The 25,102-nt window shown below is 35.9% G+C and overlaps 1 pseudogene; it reads right to left on the bottom strand.

Annotated features, from left to right (window-relative positions):
• LOC109098614 overlaps window positions 1-25,102 on the bottom strand; it is a 44,135-nt pseudogene that overhangs the window by 16,045 nt on the left and 2,988 nt on the right.

Genomic DNA, 25,102 nt, shown 5'->3' with positions numbered 1-25,102 from the left:
TCTCTAAAACAATAACAGAGAAGAAACAGAAGGTCAAAGCTGGCCACCACCAACAGAGAATGCCTGTGAGAAATAAAACATTATTGATGTATTTATATAACTTTATTCCTCTCACACACCAAAAGTTTTTCATGTGAGAATGGATGAGTGTTTTCTTTTCTTTAGTAAGTTCCTTGCCTGGGATAAACATCTGATTGAACGTCAGAGGAAAACCCTTTCCAAATATACCCTGCATGTTTTTCAGAAAAATAAACAAAAGTACTCTGGATAAAGTTTGGGACTAAACAACGATCTCATGGCCCAATGTACAAATGTACTGTTTCTAAACACAACATATCCTGTCACTAGTATCTCTCTCTCACACACAACCACACCCATATGCTTTGTCTTGGGCAACCGCAGAGGACTGAAAGTGTTATGAAGAGATGAATGTGCCAAGAACAGCACCAAACCACCACATCTGTGAAATATCTCAGCACTTTTCTGAAGTTTGTCTTTGTTATTAAAATCTATTATGTTGATAGGTGATCCCCTGATCTTCCCCTGATCTATTTCATAGATTTGTTGCTGTAAGAAAGCCTAATTGTGTCTAAACTGCTTTACAGAACTAATATCTTTCTCCATTGTAGGAAATTACCAGCTGTGATATCATCTGAAGAGAAAATGTCAAAGATCAGTAAGGAAGAAATCTATTGGAGGTCTGAGATAATAAACAGTTAATAGTGGTGCTGTCTAAAGCTTAAACCTAGGGTAGATTTGAACAAACCTTCAAACACCCAGAACACCCTAGCAACTGCCCAGGACACCGAGGTAACCTCCTTGCAACTGTCCAAAACTTTAGTAACTTCCTAATGACCACCCAAAAACCTTGAAATACCTCGTAGCAACAACCCAGAACACCCTAGTAACCTCCCCTATCAATTGCCCACAACACCCTAGTAACTGGCCAAAACACACTTGTAACCTAAAACACACAAGTAACCTCCTAGCAAGTTTCCCAGAACACTCTAGTGTTCTCCTAACCACCAGCCAGTAGTAAACCTTCAAGTAACCTGCCAAAACACCAGCAACTTCCTAGCAACCACCAAAAACACTCTAGTGCCTTCCTAGCAACTGCCTAGAACACCTTAAACTTCTACCAAATGCCCAAAAACACTAGTAACTTCATAGCAACTGCCCAGACCACACTAGTAACCACTTAGCAACCACTCAGAATATGTTGGGATTACATAGCAAAACACTGAAAACCATTTTAAACGCTATAGCAATTATGTAGCAACAACTTGGCACTGGTGGTGAAATATGTGTAAAAAAAAAAAAAAGAAAAAAAAGAAAAACAACCGGTATTACTTAATTATAATGAAATGTAACCCAACAATAGTTTCAGAAAGGGGTTTCAAAATGTTACTTACAATAGAAGAAAACATTTGACTATATTTAACGGTGTACCATCTCAAAGGATTCACACATTCTGTGCTCACACAAACCTTACAGAGTCTAAAACAATCCTAAGCTTCAACAGACACATCATATCCCAATATCCCAATATTCCACAATAGACTGCTGATGTCCACTGGAATTCTCTTCTGACACCTGCTCTTGTCCTCCTCCTCTAATGACAGTAATCTACAGGATTACAGGGTGGACAACTGTCAGACGTCACTAAAAAAAACAGGGGATGGACAACAAGTGTGTCTTTACCAACAGCAGACAACCATCACCATTATCCGCCACTTAATCTCTAAAAATACATTTAGACTCTTCTATCTTGACACTTGTAAAAAAAAAAAAAATACAAATAAAAAAAATCTAAGGTAAGGTTAAAAAAGGCACCATTATTTGGACAAAAAAATTATATATATATTTTCAGGATTTTTTTTTTAAGAAACACTGTAGACTACATTTTAACAGATTAACTATATTTTACATTTCTGGAAGACAATGCAATGCTAGGGTGGTTGCAAGGGAAGTTGCTATGCAGTTTCCAAGCTGTTCTAAATATCATTTAGTGCATTTCTAAGTGGTTGCTTGGGTGTTATGGATGGTTTTTTAGTCAAAAGTCAAGTCAAAATAGCACACTCTATGATACCCTAACTATGATAGTTTACCCAACATCAATGTAAATGTAAAATGTACCTATTATTATTATTGTTGTTTTGCTTGTTGACTATACAAACAGCTGAGAAAGAGAAAACTTGTGTAACAGTATATTGGATCCAGGCAGCTCTAGATGAATGAGAAATTATAATTGTGATGATCGCTTCGTAATTAGCAACATATTAGATAACATAGATTAAACTAGATTTAATGTAGATCACACAAACATGGTATGAATTTCTTCCAGTCCTTTCTCTACTGAAAGTCAATGCCCACATCATCACAAAGACCCCATTATGAAACTTTGTGCACTTCATCCTCTTTCACAAATAACTTTGTTCAAGAAACTTGCTTCTCTGATTAGTGTGACCTATTTGCGCCAGCTAAATACATTCAATTGGTCTTCCCTTGTAAATCACTGACCCGAGAAAGACGTCCCTGTGTTCGGTCTTTTGTCAAAGCCATTTCCTTAAGCTAAATGGTTCTGGTCCTCCTATAAGCTCCTCCGAGCTCCTGAGACTCCAAACTCACAGTCGACTGCTCCTAAATTTCATTACAGGTCTGGCCGAAAATCCCCTGGCAGGAAAAAAAAGGAAAGCTAAAATTTGCATGTGTTATCTTGAAGGAGAGGTTCACCGGATTGGCAGGGTCCCCTTTGTCAATTCTTTAAAAAAGTAGGACTTGCAACAACCCTAGTAGTGAAAAATGGGCAGTATGACCAAGAAACGATTATGAAAAGTGTTTCAGACCATCTATAAAGTTCAAAAGAGACTATTTCTTATTTGCTGGGAAATGGCTATAGCCTGTCAGAATGGTAGTAGAATCACTCTCCATGATGAATGAAACATCCAAGGAGCTCTAGGGAACAACAGAAAGAATCCAAAAGAAGGTAAAAAAAAAAAAAAAAAAACAGGTGTTCATATTTCACATAGGACAAGATAAAAGCACATTTTAGGTTACAGACTGAAAGAAGAGATTGCTTAAATTGTACCTTGTCATTATGAGGTCCACAATCTTCCCAAAGTGTGCATCAAACTTGTGGCATTCTGCTGTAAGAGGTTAAGCACTTTTATGCTTTCCATGGGAGACTTGACCAAATACTGTCTGTAGATAGCCAATAATACTGAAATTTTTTGTTCATTTTCATAAAGGCTACTTAACGAACTATAACATTTTCACAACCTCGAAGATAAAAGTTAAAAATTAAAAAAATGAAATTAGAAAATCTCAGCCATGTGGAACTCAGCCTGGTTTCCAAGGAAACGTTCGAAAAGATTTCCATAGAGATTAGATCCTTTGATATTCCAAAGAGAAGAAGGATGGGAGAGAGGGAACCATCTGAAAACACACAGATCTGATGAGAAAATCCATCATTAGAGAGTTTTTTTTTTTTTTTTTTTTTTTTTTTATCTAAGAGCGAAAGACAAGGAATCCCAATCAGTGCATATCATTACCGGATGAACCCAGACTTCAACATGGGCTACTTAAACTCACAATAGCCTACTTAGTTAATGTGAAAGCCCTGCAATTAACCCCAGCAATTAACTTTCTTTTAACCATAGATGAAAGACAACTACCTCAAAGTTGCTTTGGTTTGGATCTAAAACTAGTTTTGTTATTTTTCACGCAATAAAAAGGTCAGATTTTGAGTAAAGGAAGGCTAGGCATGAAAGATCATGGTGACCTTACCGAGACAAAACAAAGTTGAGAATCTTAGATTCAACTCACACAAACAAAAATGTTTTTTTTTTTTTTGGATATACAAGAAACAACTAGTATGAGGCTTTGAAGTAAAATACATCAAAGACATTATTAAATAAAGAAAAAGAAAAAAGGTGACATAGTTGAGGAAGTTAATCAGCATGTCTGGAAAATGCCTTTGTTGAAAATAAATAAATATCTATCTATTCATCCTATTCATCCTTTAAAGGGGACTGACTGTTGCAGTGCCTAAATAATGATTTGTTTACTACCTGAAACCCTTATGGTTCCTCTCCTCATTATCTGTAAGGCAAGAAACAAACTAATGTTATTATCAGTAACATTTTTGAAAGAAATCTCTTAGTTCTGAATCAAAATTATTACTACACCAAATATTTTGGCGTTCAAGATTTTTGTAATGACTCTTTTGCTAACGAATTCTGAATCAAAATTATTACTACACCTGTGATGCAAAGCTGAATTTTCAGCATTATTATGCCAGTCTTCAGTGTCACATGATTCTTCAGAAATCATTTTAAATATGCTGATTTTGTTGATAAAATGCAACAAATAAAAAATCAGACTTGTTAATATTAGTACTACTTTGGATGGTGGTTGGGAACACCGGGAGAATCCCCAAAATCCTCTCAGCTCTTCCAAATGGATGTACAGGAATCCAGTCACTGCTCTAGAGGTGTGATTGATCCAGCTGAGATTTGGCTAAAGGGAACCAGAGGGGGAAAGTACAAAAACGATAAACACAGACTATAGGACAAGCCGAGAACTGCTAGTTCATTTTCACCTCTTGGGTCAGAGTTCTGTTTCATTTACACCTCGATGACCACACACACAATCCCACCTACACACACTCCTTCAGCCACAGCTTGACCACCTTTAGCACGGCGCCTTGACACATATCGGCCAGCTCGCTTCATCTTTTCTCACCTCACACACACAGATACCCAACAACACACTCGTCTAGCATTAAATAATTAATCTAATCAAAAGCTTTGACTCTCTCTATGGTTTGTTCCATATCAGAATCTACTTTCCCAGTCACTCCAGATGTTACAAGCACAAATCCTCTTTAATTTAGGGTTGATCATGTGTCTTGTAAAAGCTGATGGAAGATTACTACTCTTATGCCTTGAGTTGCTTTTGTCCTGAATTATAACACTTCATTCAGCTTGACTGTCACACACACACACACACACACATCCCTTGAGGGAAGCGGGACAGAAAATCAGCCCCCAGCCTTGAGTATAGAAAGATTATTATAATTAATAATCAAATAATAATCAATTTCCAGCACCACAAACCATGCAACCCCCCCACCCACTTCCTGTACCAATTTCAGTTTCATCTTATCTTTAATTCTCAGCCACTTTCGCACACAGAGGGCTGATCAATCATATTCAAATGTGACATTTACCTCTTGCAAATGTTCCTGGACTCCCCCAGGCTCTGGGACAAAAGTCATGTTTGAACTGCTGGAACGGAACAGGCTGGGCAGAGGGACGTCCCTCTTGTGGCTTGACCAGACATCCGCCGCTCACCAATGTCTCATATCGCACAGTCCCGGCGGGCATGTGCGAGAAGACCACACACACACACACACACACACACACACACACAACACACAACACACAAACATGCACCGCATCTCTCTTTCAAACTGTGCCAGGAACACTTTTAGATAAGCTATCTCAACTTTTCCTAGTTTTTTAATTACATTTGACATATGTGAATGTCACAGATTTGGAAAGAACTTCAAAGATGCTTCCACTTCAGAGTATATTATCAAAATGTCAACATATTATATATGCAAAACATGTAGATAATAAATTATTATTTATAATTATTATAATAATTGCTAATAATTATTTAGTACATTTATATTTTATTACTTTATTACAATTATCAGAGTTATAATTATTTTATTCAGGCAAGGATGCATTGAATGGATCAATAGTGACAGTTAAGACATTTGTTACAAAAGATTTCTGAGTGATTATTATTGAGTGCCATGGTACAACCACACTACTTTTCTGGGTGTGAAGTCCACCTGCATGATTTAAATATTCAATGCTCTGGAGTAATGAGTGTTAATGATTCAGCAAGGAATATAAGGTGACAGAGGAAAACAAACTAATGAATATTTCATGACATGGGGGGAACAGCTGAGCCACGGGTGGCAACAGCTGGAAAAAAGAATAGAAAGCAAACAAACGATTCAAAGCACAAATTAGGAATTAGTGTCACCGTCTGCACCTGGAAGCAAAATATAAAAATACACTACTCTCATAACGTGTGTGTGTTTGTGTGTGCTACGTCTTCTCAGCCACATCAGACAGTCTAGTCATAGGTCACAAACAGCTTTGGCTTGTGGTCAGGAAGGCCATATGGTTGAGTGGGCAGTAGGTCGTCTAGAGAGGGAAACACACAAATACTGGCAGTGTTAAAGGCCAGCAATGTCAATACACACAGAACACATACACACCTACTATCCAGTCAACCTTTCAGGTTTCCATGTATCCGTCTGTGCCCTTTACCAGCAATGATCTTGGCTAAAGCCTGCAGGGTGCCCAAAAATGTCCTCAAGTCCAACAGATGTGCAGCAGTCTCTGCGGATGCTGAGGGCACCTCTAACAATCATGTGAACAGCTTTCTGAACAATGCAACTCAACAGACACTATTCATTCAGAATAAATAGGAATATTGTATGAAATTCTGATGAACTACTTATCAATCATAAAGTCCTTCTGTAAATAAATATTAGTATGATGATAAATTAAGTAAATAAGATGTCCGTAACACAAGACTTAAAAAAAAAAAAATAATATATATATATATATATATTATATATATATATATACACACACACACACACTGTTATATATATATATATACACACACACACACACTGTTTATTTCACTTAACAGTTACGAGGTGCTACATACATGTACTGTAGCATGAGCAACTGTTTTTTTTTAATTAGATTGTATAATTTCAAGATTTAAAGCAAAAACAGAATGGTCTGACTTTAGATTTGTGGAATTATATTACACAAGACACCTGCACAAAACAAAAACAGCAAAAGGACTGAATGAACATGCACATGTATTCCCTGACAGCAGGTGGCACTTATGGAACAGCAGCCATATGGAGTTTCCTTAAAGGGGTCCTATTATGCTTTTTCACTTTTTGAATTTTAGTCAGTCTGTAGTGTGTATGTTTGGGCATAAAAAGGATCTACAAAGTTACAAATCTCAAAGTCCACTCCAAAGGGAGATATTTCATTTAAAAAAAAAAATCCCTTTTCAAGAACTACAACGAACAGCTCGTTTGGACTACAGTGTTGTTTTCCAGGTTTTGTGATGTCACAAAGCGTCCCATTAGAATGTCATCAAAATAATTCCCGCCTACGGAAATTTGAATGGTTGGGGGGTAAGGAGGGAAGAGGTCATGGTTAGAACGCTTGGATGAGTGCATCAGACAAGACGATGACGATGAAGAAGTGCTGCTGTTGCGTCAAGTTTTCGTAATGTCGAAGAAACGCTGTTTTTTTCATCCCTGTGCCTTTTGAATTTCCTTGCAGCAGATGTTTTCTTCCTTGCTGGGCAATTAAATGCAGTTATTGCACATGCACCTGAATAATAATTGTGTATGTAAACATGTACTACAGATATGAAAACGTTTTTATAAATTGCTTACAGTACAATACTGGTCGATGATGTAATCTGCAGACTATGGTATAAATAAAATTCAACTGTATTAACAGTTTTCACTGCAATTCATGTTATAATGTTAGAATTAAAGAACAATAAACATAATACATAATTACCATTGAACTTATCTGTAAATAGTAAATGCAGTTATTTTTAAGCGGTTATTGACATCGTACCTAAAACATGATACAGCCAAAAAAAACAAATAATGTTACCACTCTAATATGTCTTGCAATATCCGTGCATGCAAAGGTTAAGCGCGATCCTCTTGCTCAATATTCTCAGGGTTTGAATCCGGCTCAAACTGATATAGCAATATTGACGCCATCCATAACTAAACCAGAGCAGCCGCGACTTGCTGCTTTGGCAAGGGGCGGGGCAGTATTGAAACACCATCTAAGCTGTTCACCAATCAAAAATCACATCACATTTTATTTTTCAGAAGGCAGGCCTTCATCAAACCCGGAACTAATCAAGCCATTTGTGCCAGGCTGGTATTGTAATAATGTAAATTATGTGAAAAATAATGCGTTGCAATGAGAACCAAGCATGAGAGCATGTTCTAGTGCATGTTCTAGTACACCCCCAAAACAAAATCAAGACATTGTAAAAGAGCATAATAGGGCCCCTTTAATATGCATTATATGAAGGTAACAAAAAGTCATCGAAAAAATTTCTGAAGACGGTCAATTCCTCTCAGAGATACATTAATATAAACCCCCACATATTTGTCTTCCTATATTTCGAGCACCGTATGAACAGTGAGCTTGAGCTATCTGGTACAGTGTTTTCTCCTCTTTACGACTTCATAAAAATTCTGGTTCCAATGTATAGCCGGTTGACCAGTGCATCTCTAAAACCCGAAACTTTCCCACACTGCTGATTTAAAACAAGCAGAGGCGGTTCTTCAAGCCCTTGCATGCCACCTGAACCCACCATTCTTGTTTTTGGGTTGGTGCGTAGACCCTCTCTTCTTCTGCTTTTCTTCAGTTTTTATATATATATTTATATAAAAAAAATTCAAAAATGTTAATTTGAAGTCATCGCCCAAGAATTTCCAAGTAAAAGAGCTTCAAAGCCTTTCCATTATTGATTGACTGGTTAATGGTTTTTTTAGGCCCGTACAATTAACTTACAGATTATGGCAATTTTAATATAGTAGTAGTCTTAAATTTCGATTAAGTACAATGGCTTTAAGGCTTTGAATTATGCTGCTGACCAACTGTGTTCAGGTTTATTATTAGAAACACATTAAGTGCATATCCTTCAATAAGATGGTCAAACGACACTTAAAGGGGTAATTCACCCCTGACAAAATGGGCTTTTAATAAAACTTGGCTATCTATACAGTAGAAAGTCTAAATCTTTTTGAAATCGGTGCTACATGACTAGGGGTGCAGGTTACATGGAGAAAGAGTACACATTGTTAATTTACATAAAATGCAAGTGGCACAACAATACAAAGCTGGTTGAAAATCAACAAAGTCACCCTTTAATGGTTCTCTTTTTTTGCTCTGAAGCATTATAAACCAAGTCTGCAAAAAAAACAAACAAAAAAAAAAACATTTATTTCACTTATTAAGGGAGAAATTTAGAGAGGCAAGACAAGTAGCTTGTGGTAAAATTCATCATGCCTTCTGCTATATGACACCCTTTCACCTGAAATACCAAACAGCTAATTAAGAAACCAGGCAACTGAGACTGTGACAACACACAACATGACACCCGGTTGTCGATTCTATTTAAACTAGATGCCAATAAAATACCCTGAATGGGAATTTGATCTTAATTAAACTTTTCCTTGTAGATGTTCACATTTTTCTGCATCTTTGTGTGGATTGAGTAGAGGCTCCCCAAAATATGCTGCATTTCTGCTGCAGCGTGACAACATGAGATAAATCAAACATGGAGCTTTTTCATGAGCAAACAGCAGGAAGGTTTGGTTCATGTTGTCATCCTTCTCCAATAATCTTTAGAGGGAGCTTTTGAGCTAAAATGTCACTGTGGCATTTGGAAGAGCATTTCTCCTGGTCCAAGAAGTTCATGGGCACTTTGATTGCTTGATTGTGGGATTTCAGCTTAATGCTGTGGGTTAAAGAGAGGAGATAGAAAAAGACCAAGAGAGGCGGACACAGCTTTAAGACATCAAAATTCTGATCAGAGCAAATGTATTTGACATTCCAAGTGCTGATGTATTGACTGTCAAGATACTGCAATACATATTCCAAATGACAAGGCAGACAGTTGCCCACACGATCAAGAATTTTGAGTAGTTTGAGGTCTGAGTTCATGACAACCTACCAATCAAGCAGAAAATTGCAAACAACATTATATGCAAGACCATGTGTATTGTGGTTTTCAATTTAGTCTTTTTTCCATAGTTGTCTTTAATTATAGCATTTTGATTTGATTTTCAAAACATTGCAAAATTTAATTCTGTCATCATACTTACTCACCTCACATATTTAAAAAGACACGTACACATTAGCAAACTTTAAAAAAAAAGAGTACAGAAAAATATTCTTTAAAAGAATAAGGTGCAAACTGAATTTAATGTTTTCAGATGCTTAACTGCGTGTTAATTGCAATTAAATGGAAATGTATAATAGTTTAAATTTATATTAAATGCAGTTAGCTTAACTTCAGAGTGATTTCTGACCCACTTAAGTAAGGCTTGAGGAACCTTTACATGTGACCCTGGACCACGAAAACTAGTCTTAAGTGTCAATTTTTTGAAATTGAGATTTATACATCATCTGAAAGCTGAATGAATAAACTTTCCATTGATGTGTGGTTTGTTAGGATAGGACAATATTTGGCTGAGATGCAGCTATTTGAAAATCTGGAATCTGAGGGTGCAAAAAAAATCTAAATACGGAGAAAATCACCTTTGAATTTGTCCAAATGAAGTCCTTAGCAATGCATATTACTAAATCAAAAATTATGTTTTGATATATTTACGGTAGGAAATTTACAAAATATTTTCATGGAACATAATCTTTACTTAATGTCCTAATAATTTTTGGCATAAAAGAAAAATATAATTTTGACCAATACAATGTATTTTTAGCTATTGCTACAAATATACCCCAGCGACTTAAGACTGGTTTTGTTGCCCAGGGTCACATATGTTATTTCATAATTACTAATATTGACTTTGAAATATGGTTAAAGCATAAAGCATACTGACAAGAATGTATAATTAACTAAAATGACTTTAATGTCATTTCTATTAAAAATTTTGATTTTTATTTAAATTCTTGACATTGTTGGAATAGAATCATGAACGTGGCCTTTTATTTCATTTCATTAGTATCATATAATCTACAAGGACTTTTTTACATATATATTTTTAAGATTTGAATTACACAAGTGCAAATACAAAACAATTAAGAGCACTTATTTTTAACAAGGGCACCCACATGCTGTTCTAAACCTGTATGAGTATCTTTTCTTCTCCTGAAGACAAAAGAAAATATTTTGAAGAATGTGGGTATCCAAAAAGTCTCTGGTTTCCATTGACTTCAACAGTATGCAAAAAATACTATGAACTCAGTGGTGACCAGAAACTGGTAGGTTCCCCACATTCTTTTGTGTTCAACAGAACAAATTCATATAGATTTGGAACAACCTGAGGGTGAGTAAATGATGACAGAATTTTCATTTTGGGGTAAACTATTCCTTTACATCATTTGAGGCAAGTATGTAACGACTTAACACAGTTCAGGTATAATTTTGGCTCATGTTGCAACAGTTGTTCTAGTTAGTCGAATGTCACCTGTGCACTAGATTTCTCAAATAGTGCCACCAATTTTGAAACTGGATTGGGAACATGGCTCTGACTTAGAGTCGCCATTCATTCATTGTAAATAATGAACTTTTCCGCCAAGTGTCAGTTTTTTCTAGGTTCTCTTGCAAATTTTTCCTGGATATTTCACCATTTGTTTTTCCTTCCGTTTTAACAAGATACCCAGTCCCGGATAATGACCCCCCCACCTCTGCCATATTTGACAGTAAGTAGAGTGTTTTCTGAAGTGTTAGATTTGCACCACACACATTTTTTTTGGGCTAAAGGATTCTAGCTGATCCGGCAACAAAATATTTCCCACATTGCAACTGAGTCACTATTATACCATTTGGCATTTCTTGATCATTTAAAACACAACATCATTTATGCATTTATTTTCTTTTATTTTTTAGTCTTTTCAAAGTTTGCCACTTGAATATTGATATCTTAATTGGTAGAGTTAAATCTAGAATATGTTGTGTTACTTTAAAACATTCCCATTATAGAAGGGACTGGAACGAGCCAATTTAATGGCAACTGTGTCCTCATTACGGCTTCTGCAGCACGAGGACTAAACAAAACAAAATAGTTCATAATTTTAAAGGAACATTTTGAACATAATGTCTTATAATTAATTATGTATTTTAGTTTTTAAGGATAAAATTATCCCAGAAAACAAAACATCAACATAGAATTTTAAATGAAGCATAATTAGTGAATTATACCAAACTTTTTGGAAGCACTGCAGTCTAGAGATAATTTTGACAAAAGTACAAAACATCGTTAAAACTGGCCTTAATACCGAATATTTTAGATTTGATCTTGGTCGATGAACTACTGTTGTGTTTCAAGAAGAAATCAATTGCAGGACTGAGGATAGGAAAGACCAAGACGTAATGAGCATGTATTGTTATCTAAGCACAGATAACCTGAACCTGCTGGATCAATACAGACCAACAGGAGAACAGGGAAGCACGCGGGGGTCTAAAAAGGATGCTGCTTCACCTGTGTACTCACGTAAGAGAAAATGGAGGGCTAAGACGGACCAAATGTTGATGCCATTCATTCAATCATGATCTCCAGACACTTTCTGCTGTCTCTGGCCCTTCCTGTCTTTGATGTGGACCGTTGAGGTTCTGCGTGACATTTGTGAGGTATATGGGGCCATCGTTGATGTGAAAGCTTGTTCCCTGTGCTGTCAGGATGTCTGATGGGTGTGATGATTCTCAGAAGTGATAAACTCAGGTCAGCATATCAGAAACAATTGGTAATGGCTTGTCTGAGAACAAATGACAATATGTGCTTGGACTGAAATGGAACAAGTCATGCAGTCTTTATAAAAGAAAATATAAAATACTTTAGGTGCTTGGATACTTCCATCTAAGCAATTGTACTGTTTAAAGGAATAGTTCACCTAAAAACTACATTTTGCTGAAAATCTACTCACCCTCAAGCCATCAGAGATGCAGATATTTTCATGGCAGCAGATTTGGAGGAATGTAGCATTACATCACTTGCTCACCAATGGATCCTCTGCAGTGAATGGGTGCCGTCAGAATGAGAGTCCAAACAGCTAATAAAAATATCACAATAATCTACACAACACCAGTCCATGAATTAACATCCTGTGAAGTGAAAAGCTATGCATTTGTAATAAACTTAATCATTTCAAATCACTTAAAATGAATCATTAAGTCATTTTTAACTTCAAAACATTGTTTTAGATAAAAGTCCTCTATCAATAATAGTGCTTTCTCCAGTTGTTTAAATCAGAAAAGAAATAAACAAATATGTAGGTAGATTATGATGTGAGATGACCCCCCCCCCCCACAGGGAAACTTGTGGATTATTGTCATGTTTTTTCAGCTGTTTTGTACTCTCATTCTGACGGCACTCATTCACTGCAGAGGATCCATTGGTGAGCAAGTGATGTAATGCTACATTCCTCCAAATCTGTTCTGATTATAAACATCTACATCTTAGATGGCCTGAGGGAGTATATTTTCTTGTCTATAGCCATTTATGTTGGAACTAAATTAAAAAATTAACTAAATTAAAATATGGTTATATTTAATTCTTGCTATATGCCGGAAAAAAATATCCATAGTCAGTGAAAAATTTAGCAGCAATAGTGATAACTGTGACAAAAAAGCATGCCCAATTCTGTTAAATCTAGGTAGCGGTATTATATTTTGTGGTCACGCATGCATGGGTAAGCAATACTGTAAAGTCACTTTAATGCAAATTATGAACACAAAGAAAGCAGAACTAGGTTTCCACTTGAACGACCTCCTCCAGGAATGGGTCTGGTTGCCATAGGGATTCCCTTCTACTGTCCTAGTCAGAATTTGAAGCGTCTCCGTGCAATCTGCCCACAAACAAGAGAGGACCAACCTTCCGTCTCACATCACAAGCTGCCTACAAACTACTCATTCTCACTACGCATAGTTCAATCATCTGCAGCCCACACAAGCTACGGACAGACGGCCTTTGCCATGGATTATTCATGACGAGAAATATTTGCCTTTTGTTTGTGATGTACAAAGAGAGGGCTGTTTAAAATGGAAATTAGCTTCTAAAAGATATATTTAAGAGTGACTTTGAAAACGCTGCCTGTGAAACATCGAGAGAGCAGAACGAATGTAGGTGCTAGAAAAAATGCTCTGTTTGGCAGGCTCCTAGGTGTAGAGTGGGGCGGGTATCTGCAGGTCTCTCGTGAGGCGATGCATATACAATGTGTTGAAAGACTGTAGGAATTGTGTTATGTAATGTAAACAAAGCCAGGTTGGATCTGAATCTCAGGTTTGATGTGAAAGGGTTGTGGCTGAGATGTTTGATGTGATCAAAAAGAAAGTTTTTTTTTTTTATATATAGTTGCTGTAGCTGTTCAAACACAACTGAACATGCCACATGGTAGCATAACAAATAGAAGACTTTCAAAGAGAAACAAACCATGCAACTACCAGCTTTTGTGCATTAGTGTGATCGACTAGTTTATCTAAACTTTTTAGAATTTTTTTTTTTTACACTTTTTTTTACACTTTCTAGCTGATAGAGTGCTTTAGATATGGACTTTATACAAAGTAGACGTGATTTATTGTTCGTTATAAAATGAACCTAGTTTGCACGGCCATCTTCCCAGACTAAGGTCTATCGTGTTGAGTTTTAAAACCATTTTGAGCATCACGAGAATGTCATGAGCATTGCTTTTTAAGTAACCATCTGAAAACAATACAACTTTTAAAAATGTGTCTTGAGATTTACTTATAGTCTGCTTCAACTAGCCATTTTAGCGCATAAGGACGTCTTATGGAAAAGTTTTGGATCAGTTTTTTTAAAGCACATTAATTTGTGCTACAAACAATTTCTATTACAAATAAATGCTGTTGTTTGAACTTTCTAATAGTTCAAAGAATCCTGAAAATAAATAAAAATGGTTTCCACAAAAATATTAAGCATCTCAACTGTATTAACATCAGTATTAAGAAGACATTTTTTTCAATAATAATAAGAAATTTTTTTCTTTCTGGAGCATCAAATAAGCATATTAGAATGATTATTGAAGGATCATGTGACTGGAGTAATGATGCTCAAAAGTCGCTTTGCAATCACAGGGATCAATTACTTTTTAAAATATATATATAAAAAAAAAAAAACATAAGAGTCATTTTTAAACTGTAAAACTATTTCACAATATTATTGTTTATTAGGGATGCACCGAAATTAAAATTCTTGGCCGAATTTTTTGTTGGTTACATTTTGTTCCTTTTAAAACTTGTTAAAATGGATTTCTTCAAATTTGTATCGAAAAAAGTATTGTTTAGGAGCCAGTATCTAAGTCAAGGTATCGGTATTGAATTTTTTTTGAACAATACCCAGCCCTATTAAACAGTAGTGTAATCTTTTGTACATCCCTTAAAATATAATAGAAAATAGAAAATAGAAACCTGTAGGCCACCTTTCTGGATGACTTCTATCTCACATTCTCAATTCTGAGACATCACACACTGGCCAAATTCTCCATAATTCCACAGCTAACTTCTAGCTGCACTCAGTCAAGACCAAACAACTAATAATTGATAACAGAGTATTCAGACGTGTAATACAATCTCAAACAATTTGCTATAAGTGAATTTTTTCTTGAAAGTCTATTACATTACATTCACTCAAGGTAGAAACACAAAACACATTAAAGACCATAGACATCTACTAAAATTTTGGGAAAGAGAATTTAAATAATCTGAAGCAGTGTTTTTACTGAAACACTGGCATAACTGTCCAAAACAGATTATTAAACAGTATAATGATCCCTAGTGTTTTAAATAATAGATGTCAACATTTAACAACAATTGGTCTACACCAGACTTTCTTAAGCCTAGAACTGCAAGTTGATGATATCAAGATTTCTATAAGGGTCAGAAAGTAAACATGCATGAAAAGGGAAAGGACTCAAACAGGAGGCGATAAGTTATCTACCAGCTGAGCAGACAGATCTTGAGGCTGGAGGAGGCAGGAGGCTGAGCCTGTTGGCTGCGTTCACACTGACGCTGCATCAGGGCAGATGGCGGGGAGAGTTGAGGGGGGCTCACACTCACACACACACACACATACACACACAAAAATGATGCCAAAAATATATAGAGAAACTTTGATGGCCATCAAAAAGGCTACCAAAATCACTTCAAAAAATATAAATATTTACTTATTTTTGGACTACTGGTCACGGTATGTTAAAACGTACAGCATAGTGAGCACAAATTGCAAGAACAAAATCAAAGAACGAATTATGTGATGTCATTTCAAACATGAGAGCATTTTTAATACAGTAAATCTGCTTGCTTTAAAGAAATCTATAGTATAAAGCGCTATATAAATAAATGTGAGGTGACTTGATTGCACATCAGAATTGCAGAGCTTATGCAAACATATACACATCGTTATGATCATATGCTTTCTTAACTGCTGTTTTTTCTCACCACTGTCATTTTTGTGTGTTTATTCTGTTATTGAAAGGAAAGTGTATAGCACTGTAGACAGCATCAGGATGTTCACTAATATATATACTACTGCAAAGTTAATTAAACTTAATTTTACCTCTAAGCAAAGAATGAAAATTAACTTTGCTGTTTATATATTGGGGCTGTAAGCCACAGCTTCAAAATCTTTTGAAGGTGCATCTTTACTGCTTCCCTTTCACGCCGAATCTCTGCACTTTCTTCTACTTACCTCTTCCCAATTTGCAATCCTGCAAATCTCATTTGTTGCTTTCTTTTCCCTCATCCCCAGCTTTTATTCTCTCTCTTTGTCCTTAATTGCTATGATTAAGACTACTGCTTAATAATTACTGTCTGCATCCCTCCAATAGAAGCCAAAAACACTGACAGACTAGCCATTTGTTCCCTCACAACCTTTATGCATCAGTACACCAATCATGTCGAAGGAAACACAAGCACAGAATCAATCACACTATGGAGACGACTTGAATTAAAGACACCTGCACCAACATGGCCTTCAAGTTGAAAAGCTAGAGAACAGACATTTGATAAATGTTGAAGGTGATGATGTTACCTTGATGTAGCAGTTCAGCTGTGGATAGACCCTCTGCACCCCCAGGAAAATAGAGAGAGGGGTTCGGTGAGGGAAGGATGCTGTGACAACATGTGTGACCTCTGGGAAAGAAAAAACCCAGAAGCCGTTCTTCACATACAGCTGCTGCTGTTTCTCATTGGGTCTGTCCTCGCCTTCACTCAAAATACTACCCACTGCATAGCGACACTTCTGTGCTGGAACCTACAACACACATAAACATTTTGTAATGAAGAACCAATGTAAATATTGAAATTACTGTCAAAAATTATTGCTGACAATGGTTTTCATCACTTAAGACAACCATAAAAAAAAGATTATGACAATAATTTAATAATTTAAACTAAAATACTGCTGAAGAAAATGTACAAAAAAATTCAATCCAATCAGTTAATCTGTCCACTTAAACATATTCTCTATATCAAGTTTTTTTTTAATGAATACTTTTATTATGCAAGGATGCATGAAAACTGATCAAAATATACATTTTTAATGTTATACTTATTAGAAATATTTGTATTTCTAATAAGTGAAAATGAAAGAATGAAAAAAAAAAAAGTTTAATGATTTCTTAAAAAATATGAGGCACCAAAAATGTTTTTAACACTGATAATAAGAAATAATAAGACCAGCAAACACTGATCTTCCCAAACTGATCCCCAAACAACATATCCACTCTATAAAAACTTTCCCAACCCTATTAAAGCCCATCAGCTGCCTACAGTAATAACCAAAAGGAGCCTTACACATCTCACAATGCTTATCTTATGCAACAAATAAGCAGAAAGTCCCTCACTCTTGCTAGCGCAGTTGTGTTCAAAGACAACGGGGAGCATCTACGATTCAGTGAGTCACAGAGGAAAAGCTACAGTAGCTTAATGAGAATAAACAAAGCCACGGCTGAAAAAAGCATATACATACAATATTAGAAGGAGTTGCATGAGCAGGTGGCATTATGTGGTGAAAAAAAAAACAACAACAATGAAGCTGTAGTTTTGATAAGACTGTGCCTAGTTGCCACATGTCGTCTGGCAGCTTTGAGACCAGTGTGGACGGTTGCCCAACTGTCACTTTTCATGCACGCCTCTAGCTTTTACCAACCAAAGAAATATATGCTTGCAAATGAGGGCACCGGGGAAGTTTGAGATGGATTGTATGACCCAGTCTCGGCATGGGGTTCAGGTCTCTCGAGTATTTGGAGGGAAAAGGGGTAGGTTGCTGAAGCTAGACTGTGACAGATGAAGGTCTGTTTAGAAAAAAGGCTGCAACAGTTCCCAGAACATCCATCCTTTAAATTGGAGGAAAGTGTTCATTCATCTCATAGTCTTCTGGGTCACTTTCGGCCTCCTGCTGCTGGGGTCACTCCAGGAATAGATTCCACCGCCAGTCAGGAAAAATGTCAATCAGAAAAGCAGATAAACCGACAAGTTAAACTGACTGGTTTTAGTTTTCTTTCTAGACCATTTGGTGTTTATATTATAACTATACAGTCCTAATCAATTCTGATCCTTAAACAGCATCACATAATTCTTCAAGTAGTCTACTCACATCTTGATCATTCTGAGGCCCTGGTCTGTGGGAGGTCTGGTTTTTTCCCAGTGCGCTTCCAGCAGGTGTTGTTCACAAGAAGTGTGTTTTTAACAGACTGGCCTGTCACTAAGGCTGCATTTACACTTGGCATTAACATGCGATCACCGTGATCTGATCAAGCAGATCGGATCATCAGTCAATCAGAACACGGCGCATTTAAACTTGGCAACATCAACTGTCTTTTCTATCTGGATAACCGATCGGATCTGTCTTTTCCGCGCAATATTTTAAATAAGTCTACAGAGAATGACCCGGGTGCAAAGTTAACCTGACGTGATGGATTTTTTTTTTGAAAAGCATTTTCAGTCACGGGTCACAGGTCATACAAATCAAAGATAAGTGTAGGAGTCTCACTAGACTCCTCACAGGTGTTCTCCATCTTTTTTTCTGACAGTTCGCGCATGATGTCGAACTGCGAATGCATAGTTATTAATCTTACTCAATTTTACAATTACAGAAATGGCTTATTTATTTGACGTATTATTTTAGATGAAAAATTGAACAAACTTAAAAGTATATCAATTTGTAACAAAGCAAAGAATTTTTTTTTTCAATCATGAAATTTTAATACATATGGAACCTGAGCTCCTAATACAACATCATATAATAAGAATACTATTATTAGTTATTCTGTAAATAAGATCATAAATGTTTATTAAGGATATAAATATAATACAACAACAACACCAAAAAAGTCCTTGGCCAATTAATACATAACAATAATCAGGTAGGTTGACTAAATATAGACCCAAAAATTTAACTCCAATCACCAAACCAATTTAGATTAAAAACACATATTTTACATTCCAATGATTGCCGATGGCCCTACATAGTTTTTTGCTGAGTATCCTGTTTTGCTCTAAAAAAACATTTCAGAAGTGTAATAGACTACCACTGCCATTTCACATTGACTTTTAGCATCTGTTTAAAGACAAAATGTGATGGTTTATGGAGTCAAACCAGCAACCTTATGAATTTCGCCTTTCACTGAGCCTTAACCACTACATAACACCACGCCGTACAATAAACAACCAATCAAAATACCAGCAAGTCATACCACAATAATCATATCCTTCTGCTGACAACTGGAAAAGCTCATACAGACTCTGAAAATTGGGTCTAAAGGAGTTGCAATATGTGTACAGGAAGCAGGGTTAACTTTGAGGTGGCATGTTTAGTCACGACTGAGGTAAACGTCTGAAAAGAGAAGCTTGTAGACATTGAAATATGGCGAGAAAAGATAATTCAAGACACTGAAATGACAGAAGTACTGATGAGCATATGTAACTGTCAGCGTAGTGGTTCTGTTTTACATTTGTCATTTTACTTGTCAAGTAGCAGTCAAATCCATTTCAGGCAAATTTGCGAAATGTCACTGAGGTTACGGAGTTGCAGCAGTCCTCTGGGAAATCGACTCCAAAAAAACCTTGGAAGGCAGACTCATTTATTCATCACTTCAGACGCGCTTTAAAAAGCTCTTGCATCTTCCCTCCCCCCCTCGCTGTCACTGCCGCTATCCGCATCTTCACAGTGGACTGCCTTTTCATGTTCCTGCCATCCTCAGACAGCCAGGACACTGCGAAAATACTAATGAGTTTTTTTGATGCCGTGAGCCAGTTGGAATTCTGTTCCAAGACATTTGTTAACAACAGGATGCTTAAGTTTCTTCCTGAAAATGGCAGTTTGTTGATATTATCTTTTCTGTCACCTAGTCAGGGTTGATGGGTCATGAAGATGATCAGATTAAGCTATCAAGCTCATCAAATCATTCTCAGTTCAGAGAGAACACTCAATTAATGCCGGTTTGAGTTGAGTTGAAGCCCCTTGTTTTTCTAACATCTTCTGCATATTTGAACCCCTTTCCAGCAGTGACTGTATGATTATGAGGATTCATCTTTTCAGACTGAGGACAACTGAGGGACCCATACACAACTATTACAAAAGGTGAAAAACATTCACTGATGCTCCAGAAGGAAAGACAATGCATTAAGAGTGAAGGGGTTGAAAACTTTTGAAACAGGATGAAGAAGTTTTTCTTATTTAATTTAAAGATCATATTTTTAGTATTTAAGTATTTTAAGTATTTAAAAATTAAAGTTATTTAATTTAGTACTTACCAAAAATGACTTTCAATAGTTTTAGTTCACAATAACATCACTGTTTGGAATGACATGAAGTCGAGTACATGATAACAGAATTTTTATTTTCAGACGAATTATACCATTTAAGGTACTAAATTAAAACCTTAAGTGGAAAATCAGGTAAGAAATACCCCCAAAATGTTAAATTTTTGGACATTTTCTCTGACAGTGCAGTATTGGGATATGATGTCTGAAATTACAAACCTTTTTTGTTTCATAGTTAGTACATTTACATCAAAGAACCATGCAATATTACCGCCAAAAAGCATGCAAATACTTCAAAAATCAGAAATACTACCGAAAGTGCAATTCTGCCAACAGTCATCATCACCTATTTCTAATAGCAGCCTTCGCCACAAGTGTCTACTGCGCCTACTTTTTCTTTTCATCTTTTTGACTGACTTGCAAATGGCCAATGTGGAGAACAGAGAAAGAGCAAACCCTAAAACTCTGTTACTTAGGGACTGGAATGCCTTTCATGGTCCTTCACAGAATCCGGCATGTGAAGAAGTCTTCCCCCACTCTTATTATCCATGGCAACCATCTTCAGACCCAAGGGCTTTCGCTTCCACCGCATTGTTTGGCCTGATGAGAAAAAAGTTCCCAAAAGCTTGCGGTCTTGCAGACTACAGTAGCAGTCAGTGAATTAAAAAATAGAGGGACCATGGTGGTCATGCCAATCCTTGTGGTAAAATCCTCCATCCCTGGGGAGTCCATTGTTTTCCAGTCCTGTTACTGCCTCCCTCTACTTTCTATCGGCAGCCTTTGGGAGCTTCTGACCTCCAGGTTTAGCACCCCAGGCTCCTCTCTTAATGAGCTGGGATCATTATGACAATTAGCTGAACTGGATCAGGACTTGGCCATGGTTTGTATGCGTGGAGCTTTGGACAGTTCCTAATTGGGGACTTGGGGAAAGAAAAAACAGTCTGTCATTGACAATGAGCCTTTGAAAGTAAGACCAAGCTGTCAATCAAGAGTCAGACTCCATTCCAGTTGGGCTTTCTGGTGGGAGGTTGAGTACACATTAATGCTATGAAAACCGTTTTGACTGGTCAAGAAGGAGGTGGGCAGGAAGTGTGAGAAATGTGATGATGCAAGTTCTGCATCAAGAAGGTCTTGTGCACAAACAGGAAAACCAAGGGGCTTTCTTTGCCAAAATGAGTCAAGAAGTAATTCCAGCAACACCGTCAGCCTACACAAACTGATTACGAGCATCCTCTCAAACAGGATGGTGGGTTTCTGCTCTTCCTCTGCTGCAGAAATGGTGGTTATTTTTTGATCGCCCCATTAGCTCGTTTTTTTTTTTTTTTTTTTTTTGCCAGATAAATACATACATAAATAAATAAATAAATATAAATACACTCCTAAATGCCAAACAAAACACTGTTAGAACTAAACAACTTGAAAAGTGATTCAACCCAGAGGGCAACTGGAGCCACTAAAGGTCAGATAAACAGTTGCAGAAGTTGTGATATGAGCTAATTTATATTCCATAAAAGTGTAAGGGCAAGCGAAGTGGGTACAGGGCACCAACTCTGATACATTATACCTTTTCTGCTTTCCTTTTTATGACATTCTGAGATCAAGTTCAGCTTAGGCTAGGGTTCACGAAGTAATAACCTTGGTGCCTTTCTCTAAATTCAAACCATACACCCTAGATCGCTTCAGTTGGCTACTTATGCTTCCTCTCATCCACATTCTCTACTATTTGTACTAATTTGAATATGAACTGAATCCAAACAACATCAGAATTTAGCTTCTAGGACTTAAATGTATATAACAATATACATAAAATTATCTGTTTTGACTTGTATATAACATTGAAACACCAGTGGAAATATTTGTATAATTTATGAGCTGATCTTTTCTTGGAACAACAATATGCTTTTCCCAATGCAATTACAAAGAATGTCTAACTTTTAAACTTGAACTAGAACTTTCAAAGATGCATGAACGAATCAATCTTTTGAGTCAGATCTTGGCAGTGAATCAACTGATTCGATTGACAGAACTGATCTGAAAGATTTGTTTACGAGTCAAACTGATCGGCTGTATAACTTAAACTTGGGTCAGTTGATCATAAAACGATTTCTTGTAATATTGCACCGAAAAGAGAGTACATTATTCAAAATATATTTTTATGAATATATTTATACTACATGAAAATAAAAATTTAAAGAAAGCATTTCTTTATGTTCCTTTATTGTTGCCACTTTTTTTTTTCTTTGGTAAGAACAACACTGTTACAGATAAATGTAAATGTAATCAGTCCAAACTGATTTTATAATGTAATGGCCATGAATAATTCTCTGGCTTTAGTAATAATGCATTTACACTGCGAGAGGCATTTTGCAATAAGGAATATAGAAAATGTGTACAGCAGGCAAATTAGAAAATGTAACACCATTTATCATGATTATATGTGATAAAATGAGATTATAAGTGATAAAAGCCACACAATAACAGATAATCTAATTATATCAAAATATCAGAACACACAAACATATTCCACACCTACATGTTTAACTGTATAATCAACATTAGTGCACAAAATGACTATATCAACACCTCCATCTAGTGGTGTATGAGGATCAACAACCCCATACGGTCAACTGCTAATAGAAATAATTCATTTAAATCATCAACACACATTAAAGAATATTAATAAAAAATAACACTGAATAGAACACATATCACCAATACAGACTTAGTGTGCATAACATCTCTAATGAAAAGCCCTTTTGAAAGACCCTACTTGGAGGGAAATATTATGTATTGCACAGCCAAACAAACTAAACTGCAAACTTAAATTAAATGAATACACTAAAGTAATTGAAGCAATTTACTTTCATGAGGGAATTAAAGTTTAATGCATGTGTAATGTGTCTGATGTGCTGGGCGCTGCATACTGAGTATTCAGTAAACAGCACAGGCAACTCTAAAGCCACAGCTTACACTTCACAGCTACTAATATAATTATGTTATTCACATGAGACGTATATATTAGTTTGATATAATGAGAGTGATGATGGCTGGGGGAATTTGAAGTTAAAGTACATTCTAAATAGATGTTTTCTGCAGGTGCTTTTTTATTGTCTGTGCAATATACAGTGCAAATAAAATTATGCCATTAATGAGCAGCATATACAGTATGTGGAATGTCTAATGGAAATGAAGGAAAAAATACAGAACAAATCACATTATGCCTTTCATTTGCAGTATTTTCTTCTAAATGTAAAGTCCCAAGTGGACCATCAGGTAATGAGGGCAGTTTAAGCTCAATATATAGGCTATTGTACTCAATGGAGTTGCATATGCAGAGCATAAAAATGGGCTTTACTTGAAAGGACAGTATTTCTTTAAAAGATAAAATAGTTTGGGGTTATTATGCAATTTGACCCTCAAAGTATTGTGATAGTACTTCTATTATTTGTTACTGCATTTAACATGGATTAAAATGCAAAGAATAATTGTAGTAAAAACAAAATAATAAAAAAAGGTGCTAGACATGGCTGAAGGCTGAATGTGCTAGATAATGTGGGCCACCTTGAATAGAACTGAACTGAACTTTCACTAATTCTACTCACTTTCATTAAAACATACTATTTTATAATGGAAATGTATAATTGACTAGAAAACAGAAATGAGTGTGCAGTCAGAATATTCAAGTCAGATATGGATAAAAAGGACAGAGAGCAGAAAGGAAGGCAAGGCATGAAGTTGAATCTGGACTGAAAAAAGGATGAGAGGAGCAAAATAGATGCACAGTATAAAGCTTTTAAATATGTTCATTCTCATAATTACAGTTCATTTAAAGTTTTTAGAGAAAACAGACAGAGAAAAAGTTTTACATTACATTTTTAAATGTTCTTTTCATTTTTTTAGTTATCCTGTTGAATGTGTTAGTCACATTTTTAATATGTTGACTAATTTTCATCAAACTTCTGTTATATTTCATAATGTTTAAAAAATATATGCATGAATTGAGTGACCTTACAAATTGTATTAACTTAGTACGTCATGGCGGAATATGTTCGATGTTGAATGTTTATTTGATAATGCATGAATAAACATTTTTTTTTTAAATTATGAATAAATAAATGTTTTTATAATTTCTAATTAGGACACCAGATCATTTTTGATAAATCAGAGGTGGCCCACTTTACCTGAAAAGACATTAGTCTGGAGTGCATATTCTTAAAATGTTTATTGGCAAATAGGCTACCTTTCAAATAACATGATGTCATATGAACTCAATTTAAATGAAAATATTAAAGCACCCTAAAGTTAATAAAGGTAATAAAAAATGAAATTACAAGTGGCCCACTTTACCTGAATTCACCCTTCATATACATCTAGAAATACTGTAGCTATACACAAACAATGGGGGTCAAAGGTCTGGAATTATGTTTAAATATTTTAATAATACTAATAAGTAATTAAATAATTTATTTTAAATGTGTATTTTAAG

The sequence above is a fragment of the Cyprinus carpio genome, chromosome A11, assembly GCF_018340385.1.
Source record: "Cyprinus carpio isolate SPL01 chromosome A11, ASM1834038v1, whole genome shotgun sequence".
Classification (NCBI taxonomy): domain Eukaryota; kingdom Metazoa; phylum Chordata; class Actinopteri; order Cypriniformes; family Cyprinidae; genus Cyprinus; species Cyprinus carpio.
Note: the sequence above shows the minus strand (reverse complement) of the source record. Positions and strands in the feature narration are given on the sequence as shown.